Raw genomic sequence first — 21,714 nt, 5'->3', positions numbered from 1 at the left:
TTGTTTTTTTGTTTGGTTTTTTGGCTTTACAATCTATTCATTTCTTCAACAATCATTGTTTTTAAAAACTTTTTTATCCTATTCCATAGAATGGGGATGTTAAAACAATAGAATCCAATCTGAGATATCAAAAGGAAGACATGGAAATATTAATGACTTAATTAGTACTATAATAGGTACATGAACAAATGGTTTTGAAAACTTAGAGGAGGGATCACTTAATTCTGGGTAGAAATGTTAGGACATTTTTCTGAAGAAAATTATATTTGACATGATGACTGAAAGATTCAGAGGGGCTCCTCAGGCAAACAGGAAGCAGTGTGCACAGCATAGGGCACCTGGGAGTGAGAGAGGACATATGTGGGGAACTTCATCAGCCCTGCAGGATCACAACATAGCATGAGTAGGAGAGCCACAGCAGCAGGGTATCAGATCACAAAAGACTCAGTTTGACAGGCTAAGAGACTTACAGTGTATGGGGCAGCCATGGAGTTTAAAGCACCTGAAGAATACCATGACCAGCTTTGCAATTTTGGAAGAGCCAGTGGAGGATGGTTTGAATGAAAGTGAGACTATAGACAGAACCATGCAGTTAAAGAAGGGAACCTCTTTGACCTCTCACTGCCAATATTTTTACTATTGAGTGACTTTATTCAACCCTGATTGGGGTTAAATCACATACCTAATACTGGTGATGACATACTAGGTATTAGGTATGCCAGAAATACTGAGGGAAGCAACACATCATCCATGTCTTAGAGTTGCTGCAGTATTTTAATTTCACTAAACACATACTTCCTTGGATTTTCAGGTTTCAGCTTCCCTTGTTTTGTCTGTCCCAGTGCTTATGTTCAGGGATGTAAAAGTAAGCTGGTTTGTGTTGGCCTTGTCTGTATTCTTCTCAGTTGTACTGCCTTTGTTATAACTCCTTCTCAGCCTTCATCTCTCCACAGTGCAAAGTTATGATCATTTAATAAATTCTTATAGACAATGAATTCATTGCACTACATTCTGTAGTCTTAAATTCTTAGTTTTTCTTCTTGCTTCTCCCAAACCTAAAGTACTGTGTGTTAACCCTCCTAGTCATACATTGAACTCTTTGGGCCCTACTTCCTTCCTTTTGCTAGCTTACAATATCCTCTCTTAATTCTTCTTTTCCTATTTCCCCAAGGATGGATCTGCATCAAGGAATATCAAGGAATAGAAGACTTCTTCACTTTTTCTGTGTAATGCCATTCCTTCATAATATCACAACCCTCAAAGAGGTAACTCTCCTACTCTGGAAAATAAAGAAGTTAAATATTAGGCAATATTTCTGCTTAAACAGAAGACTGAGTTGTATTAGAGGTACCGTTATTATTGCATAATAATTTTGAGTACAATTTATTGAACTATGTATGGTAATCATCTAGCTATGGCATTATATGAAAACTTATTTACTCAGAACAATTCTAAGATACATTAGTCATAATTTTCATCATCAAATCTAGTTTCTTCCAAGTTCCTTGATTTCTCCTAATGATCTTAAAAAGTTATTTTATTTTACTCATTAGAAGATCTACTCTGTTTCTAAGAATGATTTCCCTCCCCAAAGTTTGAGGCAACTCTCATAATTGTATAGGTTTGACTTTGCATATTACTATTATAGTGTTATACTTCATTTAGATTGTATATTCAGAGTTTGGAGACTTACTTTCAGGTGAATTAAATGTGCTTAGGAATATGGTTGCTATGTATTAATGGGCCAATTGTAGATAGAGCTAAATATCATTTAAAAACAAGTGTTTTATGTTGTAATTTCCACACTAAATTAATCTGTCCCAGTGATGAGTTATGATCACCAAGTATATAAGATCCCTATTATCTGCAAATATTACCTCATATAGTGAAAGGGTGTTTGCAGTATTCATTAAGTTAAGAATCTTGACATGGGAAGATTGTTTTGGATATCTGGGTTGATCGATCATAAATGTCTTTATAAGAGTGAGGCAGAGGGAAACACAGATGAGGAGGAAGCAGTGTAACCATGTAGGCAAAGATCGGAGTGATGTAGCTGCAAGGAATGCTGGCAGCTCCCAGAATCTTTAAGAATCAAGGACACACAAATTTTTCCCTAGAACCACCTGATGAAGTGCAGCCCTGGTGAACCTTTGATTTTGGCATAGCAAAACTAATATTGTATTTCTGGTTTTCAGTGCTGTGAGAGAATAAATTTGTGTTGTTGTAAGCCACTAAATTTATACCAGTTTGTTATGGCAGCAGAGGCAGAGATCTAATACAATGAGGATAGTCGCTTGTACTGCTTAGTTTATTTTGAGAGTGAATATTATGAGATAACAACTAATGTAACAGGGATAATAATGTTAGCAAGCATGTATGTCGAGTTTACTGTCAGCCTCGGTATAAGCATTTGAAGTGTATTTAATCATTTAATCTTTATAACAACTGTATGAGAGGAGTTCTGTTATTATTTCCATTTATAGATAGGAAGTTTGAAGAACGAAAATTAGGTAACTTAGCTAAAGTCGTACGACTAGTAAGTAATGAGACTAGAAAGTAAACCCAGACAATTTGGCTGTGGGCTAAATTATGTCAAGTATATAAATCAACTTCAACTATTAACATTGTGTGTGGGGGGGGAAGAACAAGTAGGCTCTTTTATTTAACATCTTACATATGTCAGGTACCTCAATATTAACAGCCTTGTTAATTCATTTTTAGTTGTGTATCTTAGATATTTAACGAAAACCTGAGATCCAGTGATCATAAATGGCACATTCAATTTTTTTTTACTATACCATACTATCTTTTACAATGCTAAGCAGCATTACCTTCCATAGCACCATAAGCCAGGTATAAACACACCACAAACACAGTGTTGTGAAATTTATCTTGTATTCATATTTATGGGCTATAACAGTAGAATTTTGATGAATAATTATAGTTTTTTCACAAAAATAATTTAAAGCTCATAATTTACATATAGTAAGTCAAAATAATAAAGCAGTGAAGACAACACGTTATTATTTATACATAGGCCAAGTTAATTGAAAAAATATATACACAACACCATATCTGACCTATCATTCAGATAGGCCTTTTAGTAGCCCTGTTTGTAACTCTATTTTAAACTTATGATTTTCATAAATAATCTTCATATTTGACATCGAATAATTTTTCTGTAACTGATTCCAAGCTGTGCCATTCTGTGTAAGGTCCTACATTTACTACTACAGGTTAAATATTCCTTATCTGAAGTTGTTGGGACCAGAAGTATTTTAGATTTTTGAATATTTACATAAAAATAATGAAGTATCTTGGGAATAGGGCCCAATTTTATATATGAAATCTACTTATGTTTTATATATACTTTATATGCATAGCCTGAAGGTAACATTGTAGAATATTTTTCAATTTTTTTTACCAGTAGAGTGTGTGCAAGATACAATAATTGCATTCTTTCTGGGGAGTTGGAATATGTGCATAACATATCTTAATTATTTTTCTATCTCCTTCTCTCTCTTCCTTCCTCCCTCCAACTCTTGTTCCCCTTCCCATATAAAAAAGGTCTATCTCCCTATTTTCTATCTTTTATTTTGTACTTTATTTATATTTTGGGTATCTCATATATGAGAAACCATGCAGTATTTAAGCTTGTCTGATTTATTTCATGTAATACTATGATCTCAAGGTGCTTCCATTTTACTACAAATGACTGAATTTTATTCTTTATGGCAGAGTAGCACTCTGTTGTATATAAATATCACATGTTCTTTATCTATTCATCTGTTGATGGACACATAAACCACTTCCATGATTTAACTATTACGAATTGCTAAAAACATGGGTGCACAGGTATCACTGTACCAAGTCTTTAAACTCTTTCAGAAAAAACACCTAAAAGAGCAATAGCAGGGTTGAACAGAATTTGTTTTTAGTCTTCTGAGGCGTAGCTATAGTAATTTCCATAGTGGTTATACTAGTTCACATTTACACCACAATGTAGAAGGTTCTTTTCCACCTCCTACCCAGGCATTGTTGTCAACTGTTGTCAGCCCTTCTTTCTGAAGTAAGATGGGATCTCAGTGTATTTTAATTTGCATTTATCTACTGGCCAGAGATGTTAACCATTTTTTCATTTATTTAAATTGGCCATTTGTACTTCTTCTGAGAAGCATGTATGTATTTCAGTTGCCCTTTTTTTGATTGGATCTTATTTTGGGAGGGGTCTGATTTTCTTGAGTTCTTTGTGTAGTTTAGAGGTTGGTCCTGTTTGAGGCGTAGGTGGCAAAAATGTTTTCCCATTCACTTGGTTGTTTTGTTTGCAGTGCAGAAGCTCAATTTTATATAGTATTTTAAATTACTCTGTGCATGAAACCAAGTTTAATGGTATAGAATTTTCTGCTGATATGTCATATCAGAACTCAGAATGTTTCAAATTTTGGAGCATTTTGGGTTTTTTGCTTTCAGAGGAAGGATGTCCAATTTGTACTTTGTTTATTGTAACCCTGATTTGGCTTATGGTGAAGCTACCTCAGGCTCCTAATGTTTCTATTGGCCTACAAGCTAGTGTCCAGTTTTGGTGGACTGCTATATTTCAGTTTCAGTATTAGTAGATTCAATAAATGTTTGAGAATTTAGCAATGCTAGTTATCCTATTTGTTATTAATGGTACAGGCAACTTTAAGTATAACTACTTAAAATTCTATATATAAAATCCGTAATGGTAGCCCTGAGTTTCCTCTGAAGACAAAAATGCTGAGAGATTTTACTTTAGTTTGTGGCTAATTGGGCATTAAAGCCCTACTTTCAAAGCCTACACTAGTTTTTAATTCTGTTTCTGAATTTATCAGTGAGCATGTTATGTACCCTTCATATGCAATAATGATGCTCCTGATGCATCATCAGTACTCTTTCAAGTTTTGTTTTCTAATATTAAACTTGAATATTTGTATTTATTGGGGCTAAGTAGGGAACATATATCTGGCACATAGTTCAGTGTGAAATGTGCTGGTCTATCTAAGAATTACATCTACAACTTTGGCTTTTCAGTATTAGTCAGTGGTCATGCTTTTTCTATGCAGAATTAGGATTCTGGACTTACACCTTGTTTTTTTATTCCTCTTCATCACAATTTAAGGTGAAGCTAATGATAATTGAATAGAGGAAGAAAAATGATGTTTGGTGTTAGCATATATGATAGCCACTTTCCCATGGCTAGGGCAAAATACCTAACACCTGCAGCTTAAGGGAAGTGAGGTGAATTCAGTCCAAGGCTCCAAAGTCAAAATAGCATGCAGAATAGCATGTCAGAGGAAAGCTATTCACTCTAGGGCTTCTATGTATCTTGATGTTTTTGAGTATTGATTTTATTTTTTCTATTTAACTGGCACACAGTTGTACATATTTATGGGCTATAGAGTGACCATTCAATACATGTATATGATGTGGAAGGATCAAATCAGGTAATTATCATCTTCTTGTCTTACATGGTTATCATTTCTTTGGGTGTGGAGCATTCAAAGAGAAGAGAAGCTTTTTCTTCTAGTTCTAAATAAAATATATGATAGTTGTTGAAAGTCACAGTTACCTTACTGTGCTGTAGAACATGAACTTACTCCTCCTGACTGTATTTTACCATCCATTATTTAACCTTTTGTTATCCTTCCCCTATCCATCCTTCTTACATCTAATAACCACTATTCTACTCTCTTATTTGAAAGCAAATGTTTTAGTTTCTACATATGAGTGACAACATGTGGTATTTGTCTTTCTGTGCCTGGCTTATTTCATTTAACATGATAACCTCCAGTTCCATCTATTTTATCCTAAATGACAGAATAGCACTCTTTTTTTAGGGTGAATAATATTTCACTGGATATATGTACCACATTTTGTTTATTTATTCACCTAATAGGTACCTTGTGTTGATGCCATATATTGGCTATTGTGCATATCAATACTGGGATGGAGGGGAACAACTTGGTTTTTAAGATACCGTATAAGTATTATATGGTAAGAGAAAGTCTCCAGGACCAGATTTCCTGGGTTTGAATCCTGGTTCTTTCAGTTACTGTCATTATAACTATGGTCCACTACTTAATCTCTGTGTGTTATTGTATCCTGTGATCTTGATCACTTTGGTTCTAAGAAGTTTTTAGTAGGTTCCTTAGCATTTTCTGCAAATACATTACATAGTCTGAAAATGAAGACAGTTTTACTTCTGTCTTTCCAATCTTTTTTCCTTTCTATATGCCTTATTGCACTAGCTTGCACCTCCAATATAATATTCCAAATCTTAGGGAGAAATCATTTATTCTTTCAAACATAAACATGATATTAGCTATAGATTTTGTTGCAGAGTTTTTATGAAATTAAAGAAACTTTCTCTTATTTCTAATGCTTAGGGTTGATATGATAATTCGGTATTTAATTTTGCCAAATGATTTTCCTTCATTTCTAGGGATAATCATAAGATTGCCATCCTTATTAATATGGTGATTTACATGAATTTTTCAAATGTTAAGCTGTTTAATATAACAAAAAGAAAAATATTTTACTATTTTTTGTGCTTTTGTTGAGACTTGGCAGTATCTTAAGTAGTCCAAAATATCTAGACTTTATCATAAATCTTTCTTTTCAATGAACTAAGAGAAACTAGCAATATAACTATATTGTATATATATATATATATATATATAGTTTGTACAATATCTTATGCCTATATCTTGTACTCTGAGTAACTACCCTGAAGATAACAATATGCAATGTGTTAATTATGTTACTCTTTTATCTTGCTTTTGAAATTCTGGGGTTTTTCCTTTTTAAAATTAAAAAAAATCTCTAGATTTATTCTCCAGTTACCTCTCAATTTAAAAAATGATATGTTAAAGACATAGTAATCAACAATAACATAACCTTTGGGAAGAAACACAAATGGTTATATTAAGACTCCTTATTTAGTGGTTTAGATATATTTTAGTAAAATGTCAACCAGTACCAGAACATAGTACTTATACTAACTTCCTCATCATTTACTTTACTTCTCTTATAATTCATAAAAAAGTAATCTTAATTCTTTTGAGAACTTCCTTTTTGATGAAATGAATATATTGGGTAATGAAGCCAGCTAGGTAATACATAGTTATTCAGATGTACTTTACTCTGTATTTAGAAATATTTTGAAGTAATAACCATAATAAGCAGAAGTCCTCAGATAAAGAAAGACTTGATTTTTCATTAGGTGATAAACAAAATGAGTACTACCATCAGTGGTGCCTTGATTTATCATACTTGCTCTTTGACTGTGGACCATAATAGTGAATAGAAAGGTATTTGTGTTTTTTGTTACTAGGTACTACCAAGACTGTTTTAGTATAATGACTATTATTTTTGTGAAGAAGACATTTAAATATCAGTATATGGTGAGAGTGATTCATTCTTCCTAGTGGCAGATCTTAATCCTATAAATGAAAATAACACTGTCAGGACATCTGCTAATTGAGTCTTCCGTTAGGTATTATTTGCGTAGCTCTTAATCCCTAAAGATACAGACTACCCATTAACTCAGTAAACCTTTTGTATGAATAGAATTGAATAAAGCAGATGAGTGAGTATATGTGGTTGGAGACAGACCTTGGAATCTTGTTCTGTTTCTCATGTGTGAAGCTACACTGCCTATCTTTCTCTGTACACACAACTTTTGGGCACAACCCTGTGACAGAGCTCTCATCAACTCATTTACAAGCTTAGCCTTGTCAGCTTCCAGAAGCAGCATGACCTTCTCCATTCAGCTGCTGATACTAGCCCATTCTTTAACTCTGTCTCTTCCATTCCCATGGAGTAAGGCTCTGGACTGCTTCTGCACATGCTTGCTGAGAGTCATTCACAGGCTATCTGCACAAGACCAACTGGGAAAGGAGATGTGGCGTCGTGCCAAATGATGGGGGGCAGAGTGAGACATATTGAAAATGACATCAGAGCAGTAATCCCTCAGGGATGAATGCAAATTAAGCTGATAATATTTTTCCTGGAAATTCCAGCTCGTTCCAGGCATTTGTTCTCTGTAAAGGAGTAGAAGCAGATTTGATTCTTTCTGTGTGACAGGCCAGTCTGCCACAGAGGCAGTTCATATTTGTGGACTACACTACACAGAACTATGAAATACACCACAGATCTTGCTTTATATACTTCATGCATATTGACATGAATTCATTATAGTAATAGTTTTCTGTTTGGACATCCTTTCATAAATATTTTTACTTAGTTTGAGTATGTAAGATAATTTAAGGCCAGAAGAATCATTTAAAATGGAAATTATTTAGTAGAAAACAGTCACATTTTAAATCTTTGACATTCTGCCACCATTAAATGGGTAAATTTCTGGTTCTTAGCAATGAGTTCAATTCAATAAATATATATTACAAGCCACCCACTTATCCATGAATGAATGCTACTCTATATTTTCAGGGACCAAAAAGCTGTGTATGGCTCAAGTGGAAAAGAGTATGAAATTAAGAGACTATAAACTTCTTTGCTGATCACTGATAGATTTAAGGATTGGCCTGAGGTAGCTGATCATATGTACTGAATATAACAGAACTCTGGTTTGTTTTTAAATAATCAATAATGTATTTTCTTATAAAAGTAACATTTTCATTATAGGAGATTTAGTATAGAAAAAATTAGCAAAGCTAAGAAAAAACCCATCAGTGAAGCACCCCAAAATAATAACGTTGACATGTTGTTTTATAACCCCCCTAGCTTTTTAAGTTTATATCAAAAAATCTTGCCTCATACTCTTTCATAGGCTGCTTTTGTCATCTTATTGTGATATTTTGTAGCATTAAATATCATAATATTCTATCATATGAAGGTATAATTCCCTAAACCCCAACAGATGGAATTTTAAAATTTTAATTTCTCCTCAGTAATGACCATCCAGATAGATAAATCTTTGTTTGTTTGTTTGTTTGTTTGTTTGTTTGTTTGTTTTTGGAGGCAGAGTCTTATTGTGTTGCCGAGGTTGTTTTCAAACTCTTATGCTGGGTGATCCTCCCTCCTCAGCCTCGCAAGAGACTGAGAGTACAAACTAAGAGTACAGTTGTGCGTTAACACACTTCATGATTATTTTTAAACCAAGATCATGGAAGTATTGTATTGAAAATTATATGAAATACTATGACTTTGGTGTATTTATTTAAAATTTTTCCCAGCTTATATCAGTAGTAAGTTTATGAGAAAGTCAGAATTCTAAGTGAACATAATTGACCAGTATCAAACTCTGTATTTGTATTGACCTATATTGACCTATTATCTGTACTCTGATTAAATATTTAAATTTGATATAATTTTTGTTTCTCTTAGTAATCAGTGAATGCTCTACAACGAGTAGGTGGGGAGATGGGAAAGAGTTGAATCCTTGGGAATCTAGTTCTCTCCCAGGAGCCCCAGGAGGGAGAGCAGAAAGACAGGAAGATTGATATTTTATTATTTTGACTTAGATCTTACATAAAGGGTGGATACTTATAAAACCAGAACAAATATTTAATCTTCAAAAACTTACTGTCTAGTCAGGAAAGAGAGAACACACATCCATGTAAAGTAAACTAGTACAAATACAAACTCACAAGATAAAACTATTTTCTTTTTTGGTTCATGATTTAAATGTAGTATTCCTTTTCCCTATAAATAGAGTTTGACATAATGTGACCAAAATAGGCTAGTGATTATCTCCATCGCCTATTGCCTTTTCTTCACATGTTATCTAGGACTTTCCACTTCTGTTAATGTTAAAAACTAGGTATTTAGGGCCACTGAAGAAAACTAAAAATCTGACATATTATTTTTAAATGTTATTACATAGATTGAAGAGTTAATGAAATAGTAATGAGTGAAATTCCAGAGTAAAGCAAGAACCCAGAAAAGTAAGCTGAGCATTCAGAACCTCTTTTCCTTTGAAGGTGTTTGCTAGTCTGAAAGAAGTATCTGTGAATTGAAGCCGAGGGTTTGCTCATCTCAGAGAGGAAGACAGGAATCAAAGTCAGGAGCCTACTGCAGGTAAGAAATTTGATAATGCTCTTTATCTCTTTAAGTGAGATGTAAGCCAGGCATTGAGGGCACTATTCCTAGAACTCTGATAGGCTGAGGTAGGAGGATCGCAAGTTGGAGTGTAGCCTAGGCAGGTTGGGACTGAGTGATGTCTCAAAAATGAAAAGTGCCAAGGATGTAGCTCAGTGCAAAAGCCCTGGATTTAATCCCCAGGACCACACAAACACAAAGGAGAGAGAGAGAGGAGGAGGAGGAGAGAGAGAGAGACAGAGACAGAGACAGAGACAGAGACAGAGGGAGACAGAGAGAGACAGAGAGAGACAGAGAGACAGAGAAAGACAGAGAGAGACAGAGACAGAAAGACAGAGAGAAAAAGAGAGAGAGACAGAGAGAGAGAGAGAGAGAGAGAGAGACTATAATGAGCTAGTTCTGTAAAGAGAGTTGTCTAGAAGTAAATGTTTAACCAAACAGTTCAGGTTTATGTCACTTAGGAGGCCCAGGTGTATTAGTCAGTTTTCCTGTCACTGGAATAAAATAGCTACATAATTTAGATGAAGAGAGATTTATTTTGGCTTACACTTCTCAGAGGATTCAAGGTCTGGTTGGCTCCAAGGCAGAACAAGGAATGCTACTTATTCCATGGTAACCAGAAAGTGAAAGGAGAGGAGCCACAAACAAGTGAAAGGAGGAGGAGCCATGCCCATCCTGCCGGGCATGGTGGCACACACCTGTAATCCTAGCACTCGAGAGGTCAGATCATTGTGAATTCAAGACCATCCTGGTCTACAAAGTGAGCTCAAGTCCAGCCTCAACTGCATAGTGAGACCCTGTATCAAAAAAGACAAAATGAATTCCCATCCAGGTCATGCCCCGTGACCTGTCTCTAACCAGGCCCCTCCTCCTACAACATGCTGTAAGCTCATCAGTGTAGCATCCCCGTAGTAAATCACCTCTCAAGCACATGAGACTTTTGAGGGAACATTTTAGATCTACACCGTAGCACCAGGGAACCTCAAATTTTTCACCTAGACCAGTCGGTTCCCTACTAGTGGTGTCTTCCTGACACAAGCCAAGAAAAGTCCTTTCTAGAGAATGGTTCCATTATTGTAGAATTCAAATCTTTAAAATATATTTCTAGTATAATTACCAATGGAAATATAATTATTTCTATAAAATAACAAAATATCCTAACCAACAGAAACAATAAACAAATTTTTACAAAAACTTCAAGCCAGGCAGAGTGGTACATGCCTATAATCCTAGTACTCAGGAGGCTGAGGCAGGAAGATAGCTTCAAATTCCAGACCAAACTAGCTTACCTGTTGAGTTCAAGGCCAGTCTGAACTACATGGCAAGACCATGTCTCAAAAAAAAAAAAAATAACTACAGCTAAAGAGATTTGTTAAAATAAGTTTGAAAATATCTGTAAGAGCAGTAATTAATAAAAAGTATTAGAACAGATTTGAAAGAAATCTAAGCAGAACTTTAAAAATTAAAACAACCAAAATTAAGAATTTAGTGAGCATTTATCAGCAGATCAAACATAATACATGACAAAACAAGAAGATAGGCCTAAAGACATTACCTGGAATATAGCAGAACAGATAAAATGATAGAATACATGGAAGATAGAACAGGAGAGCTGAAGGATGGAATGAAAGTGCCTAGTAACATAACTTAAATGAAAGTCCCAGAAGATAAAGGAATTTTGAAAAATAGGCATATTTGAAAAGATAATGTCTGATAATTTTCTACATTAATCTACTAGTTCAAGAAACATAATGAGTGCCAAACTGGAAAATGAAAAGAATTCTCACTTGAGAATGAGAGATGATAAAATTTTAGCTAACCAAAGACAAATATTTTAAAATAATAAGTAATCTGGGTATGGTAGTGCATCCCTTCAGTCCCAAGACTCTGGAGACTGAGGTAGGAGGATCACCACAAGTTTGAGGCCAATCTGGACCACATTGTGAATTTAAGGCCATCTTGAACTACATAGCAAGACCCTGCCTCAAAAAATAAAACAAACAACATAATAATAATAATAAAATAATTTGCCTTCATAAAAGCAACAGGCAAATTGATGCTAGCTTCTTAATAATACACTGAAAGCTAAAAGACTGAGACCTCCATAATTCTTTTTGCAGTTTGTTCATTGAACAAGGAACTCCTGCCAAGGGTGTATGAGAAGCCAAAATCTACTCATTGTAGTTGTCAGAACTTGTGCCTAGATCTGAGCTGTTTCTGCCCACAGAAAGGGGTATCTTCTTGTAATTTCCACCAAGGTATCTTCCATTTCTCAAACCATGCCAGTAAGGAGCCTCAGCAGATAGCCAGCAACAGCTCTGAAGAAGGGGTTAATAATGTCAAAGTGTCTTAATTAGTTTTAAAATTATACATTGTCTTTTCATAATTGGGCATAGAGGAAAAATTGATCTCAGGTAGGTACTGAAGAAGGAACATTGAAGGCTTTCAGAGTTCACTAGATAGTTAACAGATTTAATAATATATACAAGATATATAGATACATAAAAATATAATGTGACTTACAAGGTAGGCTTACATGGCCATCTGCAAAGTCAGATGTAGAGGAATACAAAAGGCCATCTGCATACTGGCAAGCTGCATGTTCCACTCAAAAGTGCAAGAGACCAATATCTCACTGCAGAGTCCCTTTAGAATCTGCACTGGAAACCCAAGGGCCTGTGTTGGAAGCTGAAGAGTCTGGGATAATAGGCTGAAAAGTCTGAATTAAAAGCCCAGAGATAGATAGCCAAAGGCAATGATGAAAGCTGGAACTCCTCCAGAGCAGTGAAAGTGAGACTTCTTTCTTTCCCTTATTATCCATCCAGGCTACAAGCTTATTGGTTGCTGCCACCCACACCCAGGGTAGGTCTTCCCTCTTCAGTAAGCCCATCATTGAAACACATCCAAGACTATGTTAAACTAATCAGCTGGGTGTTTCTTACTCAAGTTGACACTACAGTTAACTATCAAAAGGCATTTTAAGAAAAAAGAAGATAACCTGCCACTAGGTTGATGAGCTAAATGTTCCTATTAAAAGTATACTGAATAAAATAATTCAACTGTCTCCTATTTATAGAAGGCATGCCTAAAATGTAAGTGAGCAATTTTCAACTTGGGGTGGTTTCCCCCCAAGGAGGATATTTAACAGTGTCTGGAGTTACTTTAACAGTTATTTTTACAGTGTCTGGAGTTACTGATCACCATGACTAACTGGAATCTATTGTAAACTACAATGTGTAAGACTGAGCCCTCACAACAAACAATTAATCTGGCCCTAATATTAATAATGCCAAGGCCAGGCATATAGCTCAATGGCAGAGTGCCTTCCTCGGAAGCACAAGGTCCTGAGTTCAACTTCTGGTAGTAATAATAATAATGTCGAAGTTGAAAAGCCCTGATACAGGTAAACAAAAAGATAGGAAGGAATATATACAAGGGATATATGTGCGCACCAAAATTAAGCCTATATAGCTATATTTTCATAGATAAAATTATATTGAATCATCAAACATGTCTAGAGATAAAAGGAGCTAGTTCAAAATAAAAGTTTTCATTCACTAGAAATATGTAAGTATTTTAAAATTATCTGGCCAGGCACAGTGGCATATACTGAGTCCCTGCTACTTGGGAGGCAGAAGCAGGAAGATCACTTGAGCCCAGGAGTTCAGGGCTAGCCTGGGCAACATAAGAAGACCCCATCGCTCAAACAATAAATGAATAGCTGTACATACCTAATACAGAGAGCAAAACTTTCAGAATGCCAAGAAAAAAGATAAATTTACTATCAGCTTGTTTTATGTTTTCATGCCTTCCTCAGGACTGATATAACAAGTAGTCAAAACTTCAATAGGATTTGAGTAATGTTGTAGTTTTGGTTTACCAAGGGGAAAAATTTAATACAGGACACATAATTTATAGGATTATTTTATAATATTCACCCAAAGAGTCAAGTGCAAAAGAGTACGGAAGATTTATTGACACACTAGAGACCCAAAGAATCCAGCTGAGGGTCTGGATCCCACAGCAATGTCCTGCACGAGTTAAGCTGAAGACCTAGAGCCCATGACAATGTATCCTGCAAGTCGGTATCAAGGATCTGTGCTGGGAAGGCCCAAAGGTCAGTGGTGGCAGCTAAATGTCTGTGCTGTAGAATGGAGGATCTGTGCCAGCAGGCTGAGGGATCTGCACTGGAGCCAAGAAGTGATGTTCAAAGTAAAAACCAGAGCTACCCAAAGAGAACCGAAGCCATCCTCAACAACAGCAAGGTCCCAAACTCCTCTGATGCTAATAGCTGAATTCCTATCAGGCAAACCAGCACAACATGCTTCTTCAGGAGAATCAATAGCACATCATCTTCCCCTCTGCTTCTGCTTTTCATGGTGTTGGCAACAATCCTCAGATGGGCCTTCCACTCCGAGTACCACAGTGATTCAGTTCAACTGAGTGTTGCAAGTTGACCACCAGTTGTCAGTCTACCACAAGTAACATAATGATTAAGTTTTATTAATAAATATATAGAAATTATGCATAAAAACTACTGCACACATATTCTTTTCAAGCATATATGGAACACTTATGGAAATTAACCATATATTGAAACATAGTGCTCTTCTTAATAAATTTGACAGAATTAAAATCAAACATAATTATGTTCCCTGACCACAATGCAATTATGTTAGTACTGAACAAGGAACAGGTGCCTGTAATAACTCTCACACCAACTGTGTGGAAAGTAGGCAGTGTACTTCTGTATAACTCATCATTAAAGAAAATAGAAAATAGTCTTAACTGAATGATAATGAAAAATACTACATATAAAATCTTCTGAGGTATAAATAAAGTTAAGTTTAAAGGGAGCTTTGTAGCTTTAAATTCACCATCTCAAGAAGTAGGGGTAAGCAGTAGCAAATTAAACCCAAAGAAAGTAGAAGCAAGGAAATAAAAAAGTAAGAACAGAAATTAATGAAATAAAATCCTCCCATAAAGAGGGTCTATAAAGCTGAAAGTTAGTTCTTTTTAAAGGCTACTGGATTATTAACCCTTATAAAGATTTATAAAGAAAAAACCACAGATAACCAATAACAGCAACAAAAAAATATACATCGCTGAAGATCTTACAAATATTAAAAATAATACATTGCTAAAAGTAAATTTACTGTAGTCATAGGTAGAGCTGTGTGGTATAGTCCCTGAATTCATCACATATTACATGATTTCTGTCTTGTCTGTAGCCATCAAACATCCAAATTTTCTCTCTTAAGGTCCTTATACTAACTAGTGCAAAGGATGCAGGAACTATCTCTTTGCAATTTGGTCTCAGTTTTAAACATTACCTTCTGAGAAAAGCCTTTCCTGAACACACAATCCAGAATAACCACCTAGTTATTCTCCATCAAGTCATTCAATTTTGATTTCCTAATTTAAGCTTATATTACCATCTGACTGTCAAATATAAAACAGTTTGCTCCATGTCAGTTATACAACACATTAGGAACCTTGATCATCACTCTGTCCCAGAGTATATGCAACAGGTGCTCAATAAATATTGATTGATTGAAATATATCCTCCGATTCAATCACAGAGAAGTGGGCTAAGGGAAATGTGAAAAAAAAGTAGAATAGAAAATGAAGAAATGGGGTTGGGGATTTAGCTCAGCGGCATAAGTGCCTGCCTTGCAAGCAGGCAGTCGTGAGTTCGATCCCCCATACCAGGAAAAAGACAAAAAAAAAAAAAAAAAAAGAAGTAAAATCAAAAACTAAGAACCAATTATGAGCAAAAGTGTAGTACAAAGAAGAGATAAGAAAATGTGCATACAGGGCTTTAAAAATGGAAAGAGGAAAATGCTTTGATTATACATGATTATTGTGTTTTGGAAAACTCTTAATTAGAAGAAAGAGAACTAGTTTCATTGAGTTGCCTCTATGTAGGGAACCTAAATTGCCAGATGATGATATTTTTTGCAAGATTTTATTCCTAGAGTCATCACTAGAAAAACTTCCTTGGTTTTCAATCCTTTTCTAGGAAAAAAATAAAATAAGAAGAGAGAGTGAATGCCTTTATTCTATAGAAGAAAATGAAAATTCTGTTCATTGTCCTGGAACAGACTGTCAAGGAGACTGGAAATGCTGTTCACTGAGAAAGAATACTAGAACTGTTTTTGGAGAGAAGTCATAACTTTCATTTTTAAGAGCTTAAAGTATAGTTGCTTTGAAACGCCCAGGTAGAGATGTTGACATCCACAGTAAAGGGATTCATCTACCTGGAGCTCTGAGGAAAGTCCTGAGCTGGAGTTTTAAAACTTTCCTGTGTGGGTGGTAATTGAAGCTATAGGTAGAGAATGTCTAGAGTTTGCAAAACTGGGTTCCAGGGGTGACCTTAAGGAACTCCAATATGAAATGGCCTGTGAAGGAGGCTGAGAAAGAATAGCCAGGAGAATATGATTTCATGAAAGCTAAGATAAGACACCATTTGAAATACAGTCAGCAGTATTGAATGATGCTCAGACACCAAGGAAGATAATAATTGAGTATTCTTATTAGCTCTAGTGACACTGACATCTTTAACTTCAGTGAAAGAAGTTTTATAAGGGTAGAGATTGAATCTGATCAGTCTTAGTTTAATATCCACAGTATCTTTGCCTATGGTAGACCATAGGTGTTCACCCTTTCACCTTGCATAGGCCACATTGAGTGAAGAGAATTGTCCTAGGCCACATATAAAATATATAGTATAGTTAATGTATTTAACAAAGATTTTTCTTTAAATTTTTTATTATAGCATTTCTAGTATTAGTGATTTTTGTAAGTATAGCAATATCATGAACAAAAAATTATTTTACACATTTTTGTACTTCCTGTATCATGTGCTAAAAATATTTTAACATATATCATTGCATAGAATTATACAAGCCCATTTAATAATTAAATAAGAAAACATGTATGCCTTGCTTAATAACAATAAATTCATGTCTTCACAGGCACATACATGTAGATAGGTTGAAATGCTTTTACTGGTAATCATTTCACTTCACTCACCAAGTCACATAAGTGCATACAACATCTGATGCACCCAGGTTTTGATTCAGCTGACTGTGTGACAGGAGCAAGAGGGGAACTGTGCACTCTTCTACTCAACGTGATGTCTCTGCACAGTCCGCTCTTGAGCACCATGCAAATTCATGAAAAAAACTCACTTAAAATCAAATATAGCGTTCAACATTTATGATCTTATGGGGCCATTTAACTGCCTAGGACCACAGGCAGCCCACAACACAGACCACATGTTAGACATACCTAAGATAAGATGACTTTTAACTTCATTTTATCACTAATTTTTTTTTTTTTTTTGGTACTGGGGATCGAATTCATGACTGTGTGCTTGTAAGGCAGGCACTTATGCTGTGACTAAATCCCAGGCCTCCATTTTATCACTAAATGTTTAATCATAAAGAATGAAGAATGTATATTTAGTATTTAAAGAATAAAGTAGACAACCTTTACCTATCCTTGTCACTCAAATTAGGAAATAGAATCCTAGTAGACACGTTTCCCTCTTTGTGATTATATTGTCCTTTCTCTGCTCTCTCCACACCTTATTTTTCTTTTCTTTTCTTTTTTTTTTTTTTTTTTTGTCTTTTTCATTTTTATCGGTACCAGGGATCGAACTCACGACCGCCTGCTTGCAAGGCAGGTGCTTATGCCGCTGAGCTAAATCCCCAGCCCCACACCTTATTTTTAACAATATGCATTTTTAGTTATAGCTGATTTTGAACTCTACAAATGGAATCAGCCTTATCAATTCTGAGGCTTCTTTTGCTTTAAACTATGTTTTTGAAATGCATCTATGTTGCAAGAGATTATACGCAAGCCATTCATTTTCACTGTTGTAGCCTTTTGGATTATTATGTACAATATTTTTATTTTTCTGATTGTGATGCAGATATAGATCATTTCTAGCTTTTTGGTATAAAAAGAACAATTCTACTAGGAACATACTAATATATGTCATCTTATGAGCATGTGCAAGAGTCTTCATAGGTGGATATATATGATATATATAGAATTGCTAAATCGTATATTAAGGATATTTCTACTTTATTATGAAATACTAAACTTTTTTCCAAATTGATTATATTAATTTACATTCCTGCCTCATCTGCATGAGGATTACCATTCCTCCATATCCTTGCCAGTGTTTGTTACTGTCACCCTATAAAATTGATGTCAGTTTCATGGGTATGAAATTTTATCTCATTGTGGCTTTAATTTGTACTTTTTTGATAATTAACAGTGGCACTTTTATAATTTTGACCTATGAGTATGCACAAAATAGAAAATCCAGGGGCTGGGGATTTAGCTCAGCCGCATAAGCACCTGCCTTGCAAGCAGGTAGTCGTGAGTTTGATCCCCAGTACCGATTAAAAAAATTAGAAAATCCATTTCAACTGTAATGCTCATTTTTCTATAGTACCATATCTTTTATCTATGTATTCTAAGTTCTTTTTAATATTTTAGATACAAATCTTGTATTCATTATGTGTGATGCTGATTTTCCCCTCAGTATAAATCTTATTATGATGCCTTATGACCAACAGAAATTTTTCACTTTAATGTAGTCATTATTTTTCTTTATTTCCTTATTGATACATGCTTTACATAGTGGCCATATTTCTCATGGGGAGTTGGTACATGTACATAACACCTCTGAATTCTCTTTTTTAATCTGCTTCTCCTTTGATTCCCTCCCTATATCTCTTGGGCCCCTTCCTATATACAAAAAAATATCTCTCTCTGTCTGTTTCCTATTATGTACTTTTTTATTTTGTACTTTATTTATATATTGGGTTTCTCATAAGTGAAACCATGTGATATTAAACTTGGGTGTCTGGTTTATTTCACTTAACATTTTGATTTTGAGGCACCTCTATAAAGAAGGACAAAAGTTTATCTTTTATGGCAGAATGTCACTTCATTGTGTATGAGTAGCACATTTTCTTTATCCATTCATCTGTTAGTGAACATATAGGCTACTTCCTAAATCTAGCTATTATGAATTATGCTACTATAAACATGGGTGCACATATATCACTGTGATATTCTTTAACACTCAGGAAAATATCTATAAGAGGAATAGCGGGGTTGAACAGAATTTCTATTTTTAGCTTTTTGAGGAGTCTCTGTACTAATTCCTAAAGTGGTTGTACTAGTTTATGTATCTACCAACAGTGTAAAAGGGCTCCTTTTTCACCGCAGCCCCTCCAGCATTTGTTATTATTTGATTCCTTGGTGATACCCAGTTTTTCTAGAATAAAATGGAATCGCAGAGTTTCTATTTGCATTTACCCAGCTAGAGATGCTATCTATTGTTTCATATATTTATTGACCCTGTATATTACTTCTTGGAAATGTCTATTCATTTCAGTTGCCCATTTTTGATTGGGTCTTTTGTTTTTGGGGGGCTACTTTTCGTTATTTATATATTGTAGATATTAGTCCTCTGCCCAAGGAATAGCTGGCAAAAACGTTTTCCAGTCTCTAGGTTTTCTTTTTCACTTCATTAGTCACTTCCTTTATTGATTATAGGTATTATTTCTTGTGCAATTGGGGTTCTTTTCAAAAGGTGTTTCCCTACACCTATGTATTCAAGACTTTTAACTATCTCATCTTCCTGCATAATGTTTCACATTTAGATTATGATCCATTTTTATTTTAGTTTAGTTCATTGCAAGAGATATGGGTCTAGGGCCAAGGACTAGTTCAATGGTATAAGTGCCTGCTTGGCAAGTGCAAGGTCATGAGTTCAATCCCCAATACAAAAAAAGGGGGGGCAGAGGGAGAAAGATAAATGGGCCTAGCTTCAGTCTTCTGCCTATGTGTAACCAGCTTTCCCAACACCATTTGTTAAAGTGGCTCTTTCCTCCAGCATAAGTTTTTGCCCCTTGTGAAATCAGACAACTTAATGTCCTTGGAGTTGTATCTTTATCCTGTATTCTATTTATCCATAGGCTGTCTTTGTTTGTGCCAATTCCATGCTGTTTTTATCACTATAGCTTTATGGTATAATTTGAAGCCCAAGATTGTGATGCTCCTGGTTTGCTCTTGTTGCCCAAGATTGTTTTTGTTATTCTGGGTCTTTCCTGATTCCATATGAATTTTAAGGTTGTTTTCTCTAGTTCTGTGAGGAATGTTGTTGGTGTTTTGATTGGGATTACATTAAATCTGAGTATCAGTTTTAGAAGTATGACCAATTTGACTATGTTTTCTTTTTACTTAGTTGGGAATAGAAGGATTGTTTTCATTTGCTAGTGTCCTCTTTGATCTGCTTTTTAAAGTGCCATATTCTTTATTATAGAGTTCTTTCACTTCCTTGGTTAGGTTAATTCCTAAGTATTTAATTTTTCTTGATGCTGTTGTAAAAGGTCTTGTTTCCCTAATTTCTTTCTCCATGAGTTTATTATTGGTGTGTAGGAATGCTATTGATTTTTGTGTGTTGACTTTGTATCCTGCTATGCTACTTCTCTGTAGCTTTTACCCTCTTCCCCCAAAATTAAGACCTACCCAGAAAATAATCAGGCTTGAAAACTGGAGATTAAAAATGCTAGCACCAGTCATGCTATCCTTGCCTTCCATGCCATCCCTGTTCTCCTGCTCAGTGGCTATTCTTTAAGGCGAGGATAGGTTGTTGGGGCTAGCATTTTTGATCTCTACATTTCAAGGCTCATGGTTTTCCAGCTAGGTCTTATTTTCAGGGAAACTTGATAATTTTCCTGTCAGTTCCTTCCCAATTCCTAGTAGTCAGCTTCTTCACCATGTTGTTATCTTCCAGTATCAGGTTCCGGATCTCATAGAGGCTCAATTTGGCTGTCAATCATCACTTCATTTTCTCTTCCCTCTAATGTAGTCAAGTTTTTCAATATTTTCTAATTTAAAATATTCTTTCTTTTTATAGAGTGATTATGATTTTTTTGTACATTTCATTCTAATATTTTTGTCTTTTCACTTAAACATTTAATATATTTAAATGTGGAGTTCATCCTGAAATGGGATATCAATTTTATTTCTCTATTCAGATGCCTGATTTTCACATATCATTTAATGAAATATGACTGTTCTTTTCTACTGGTATGATAAACCTATCTGTTATGTAACTAGCATTCATAAATATGTGGATGTGTTTCGAGAATCACTATTTGACCCTATTAAGTGGTGTGCTGGTAAATATTTAGTAACCAGCTCTTCCCACTTTAGTCCCATACACAAAAAAACATTAGTCTATGGTATTTTCTGATGTCTGTAATATAAATATTGCCACTATAATATAAATATTGGCAATATAAATATTGCCAGTTTAAAGCTACCAAGTATGGTATAATGAAATAAAGAAGAAATTTTCACTATTGCAGATCAAGAACAGCATCTGTCCCAGATAATGTTAATAACAAACTTGCCTTTAATGATCAAAGCTTGATACATGAAAGGACAGTTCTTCTTTCATTCTTCTTTCAAGTGATTCACTTATTATTGGTCTTTTGTATTACTATATAATTTTAGAATCAGTTTATCAAATTTCTCTTAAAACTTTGGAGACTTAAATTGGAATTTCATTTAATCTATAGACAGACTTAGGAAGAAATA

The 21,714-nt window shown here is 34.9% G+C and overlaps 1 protein-coding gene across 9 annotated transcripts in view; it reads left to right on the top strand.

Annotated features, from left to right (window-relative positions):
• Phc2 (polyhomeotic homolog 2) overlaps positions 1 to 21,714 on the top strand; it is a 109,813-nt gene that overhangs the window by 8,604 nt on the left and 79,495 nt on the right. For 2 of the 9 annotated variants that reach the window (XM_063236016.1, XM_063236015.1), the window contains exons 1-2: positions 1,193 to 1,265; positions 9,963 to 10,059. The exons of 2 other annotated variants lie outside the window; for them this stretch is intronic. The gene's annotated coding sequence lies outside the window, so the exon portion shown is untranslated. Of the gene's footprint in view, positions 1 to 1,171; positions 1,266 to 9,962; positions 10,060 to 21,714 lie in introns of those variants that run through there. 5 more of the 9 variants (XM_063236008.1, XM_063236009.1, XM_063236007.1 and 2 more) reach the window with 4 other exon arrangements.

This window comes from Cavia porcellus, unplaced genomic scaffold (genome assembly GCF_034190915.1).
Source record: "Cavia porcellus strain 051 isolate PalLab524CR breed Dunkin Hartley unplaced genomic scaffold, mCavPor4.1 scaffold_25, whole genome shotgun sequence".
NCBI lineage: Eukaryota > Metazoa > Chordata > Mammalia > Rodentia > Caviidae > Cavia > Cavia porcellus.
The sequence above is the reverse complement of the archived record's forward strand: the minus strand, read 5'-3'. Positions and strand labels throughout refer to the sequence as shown.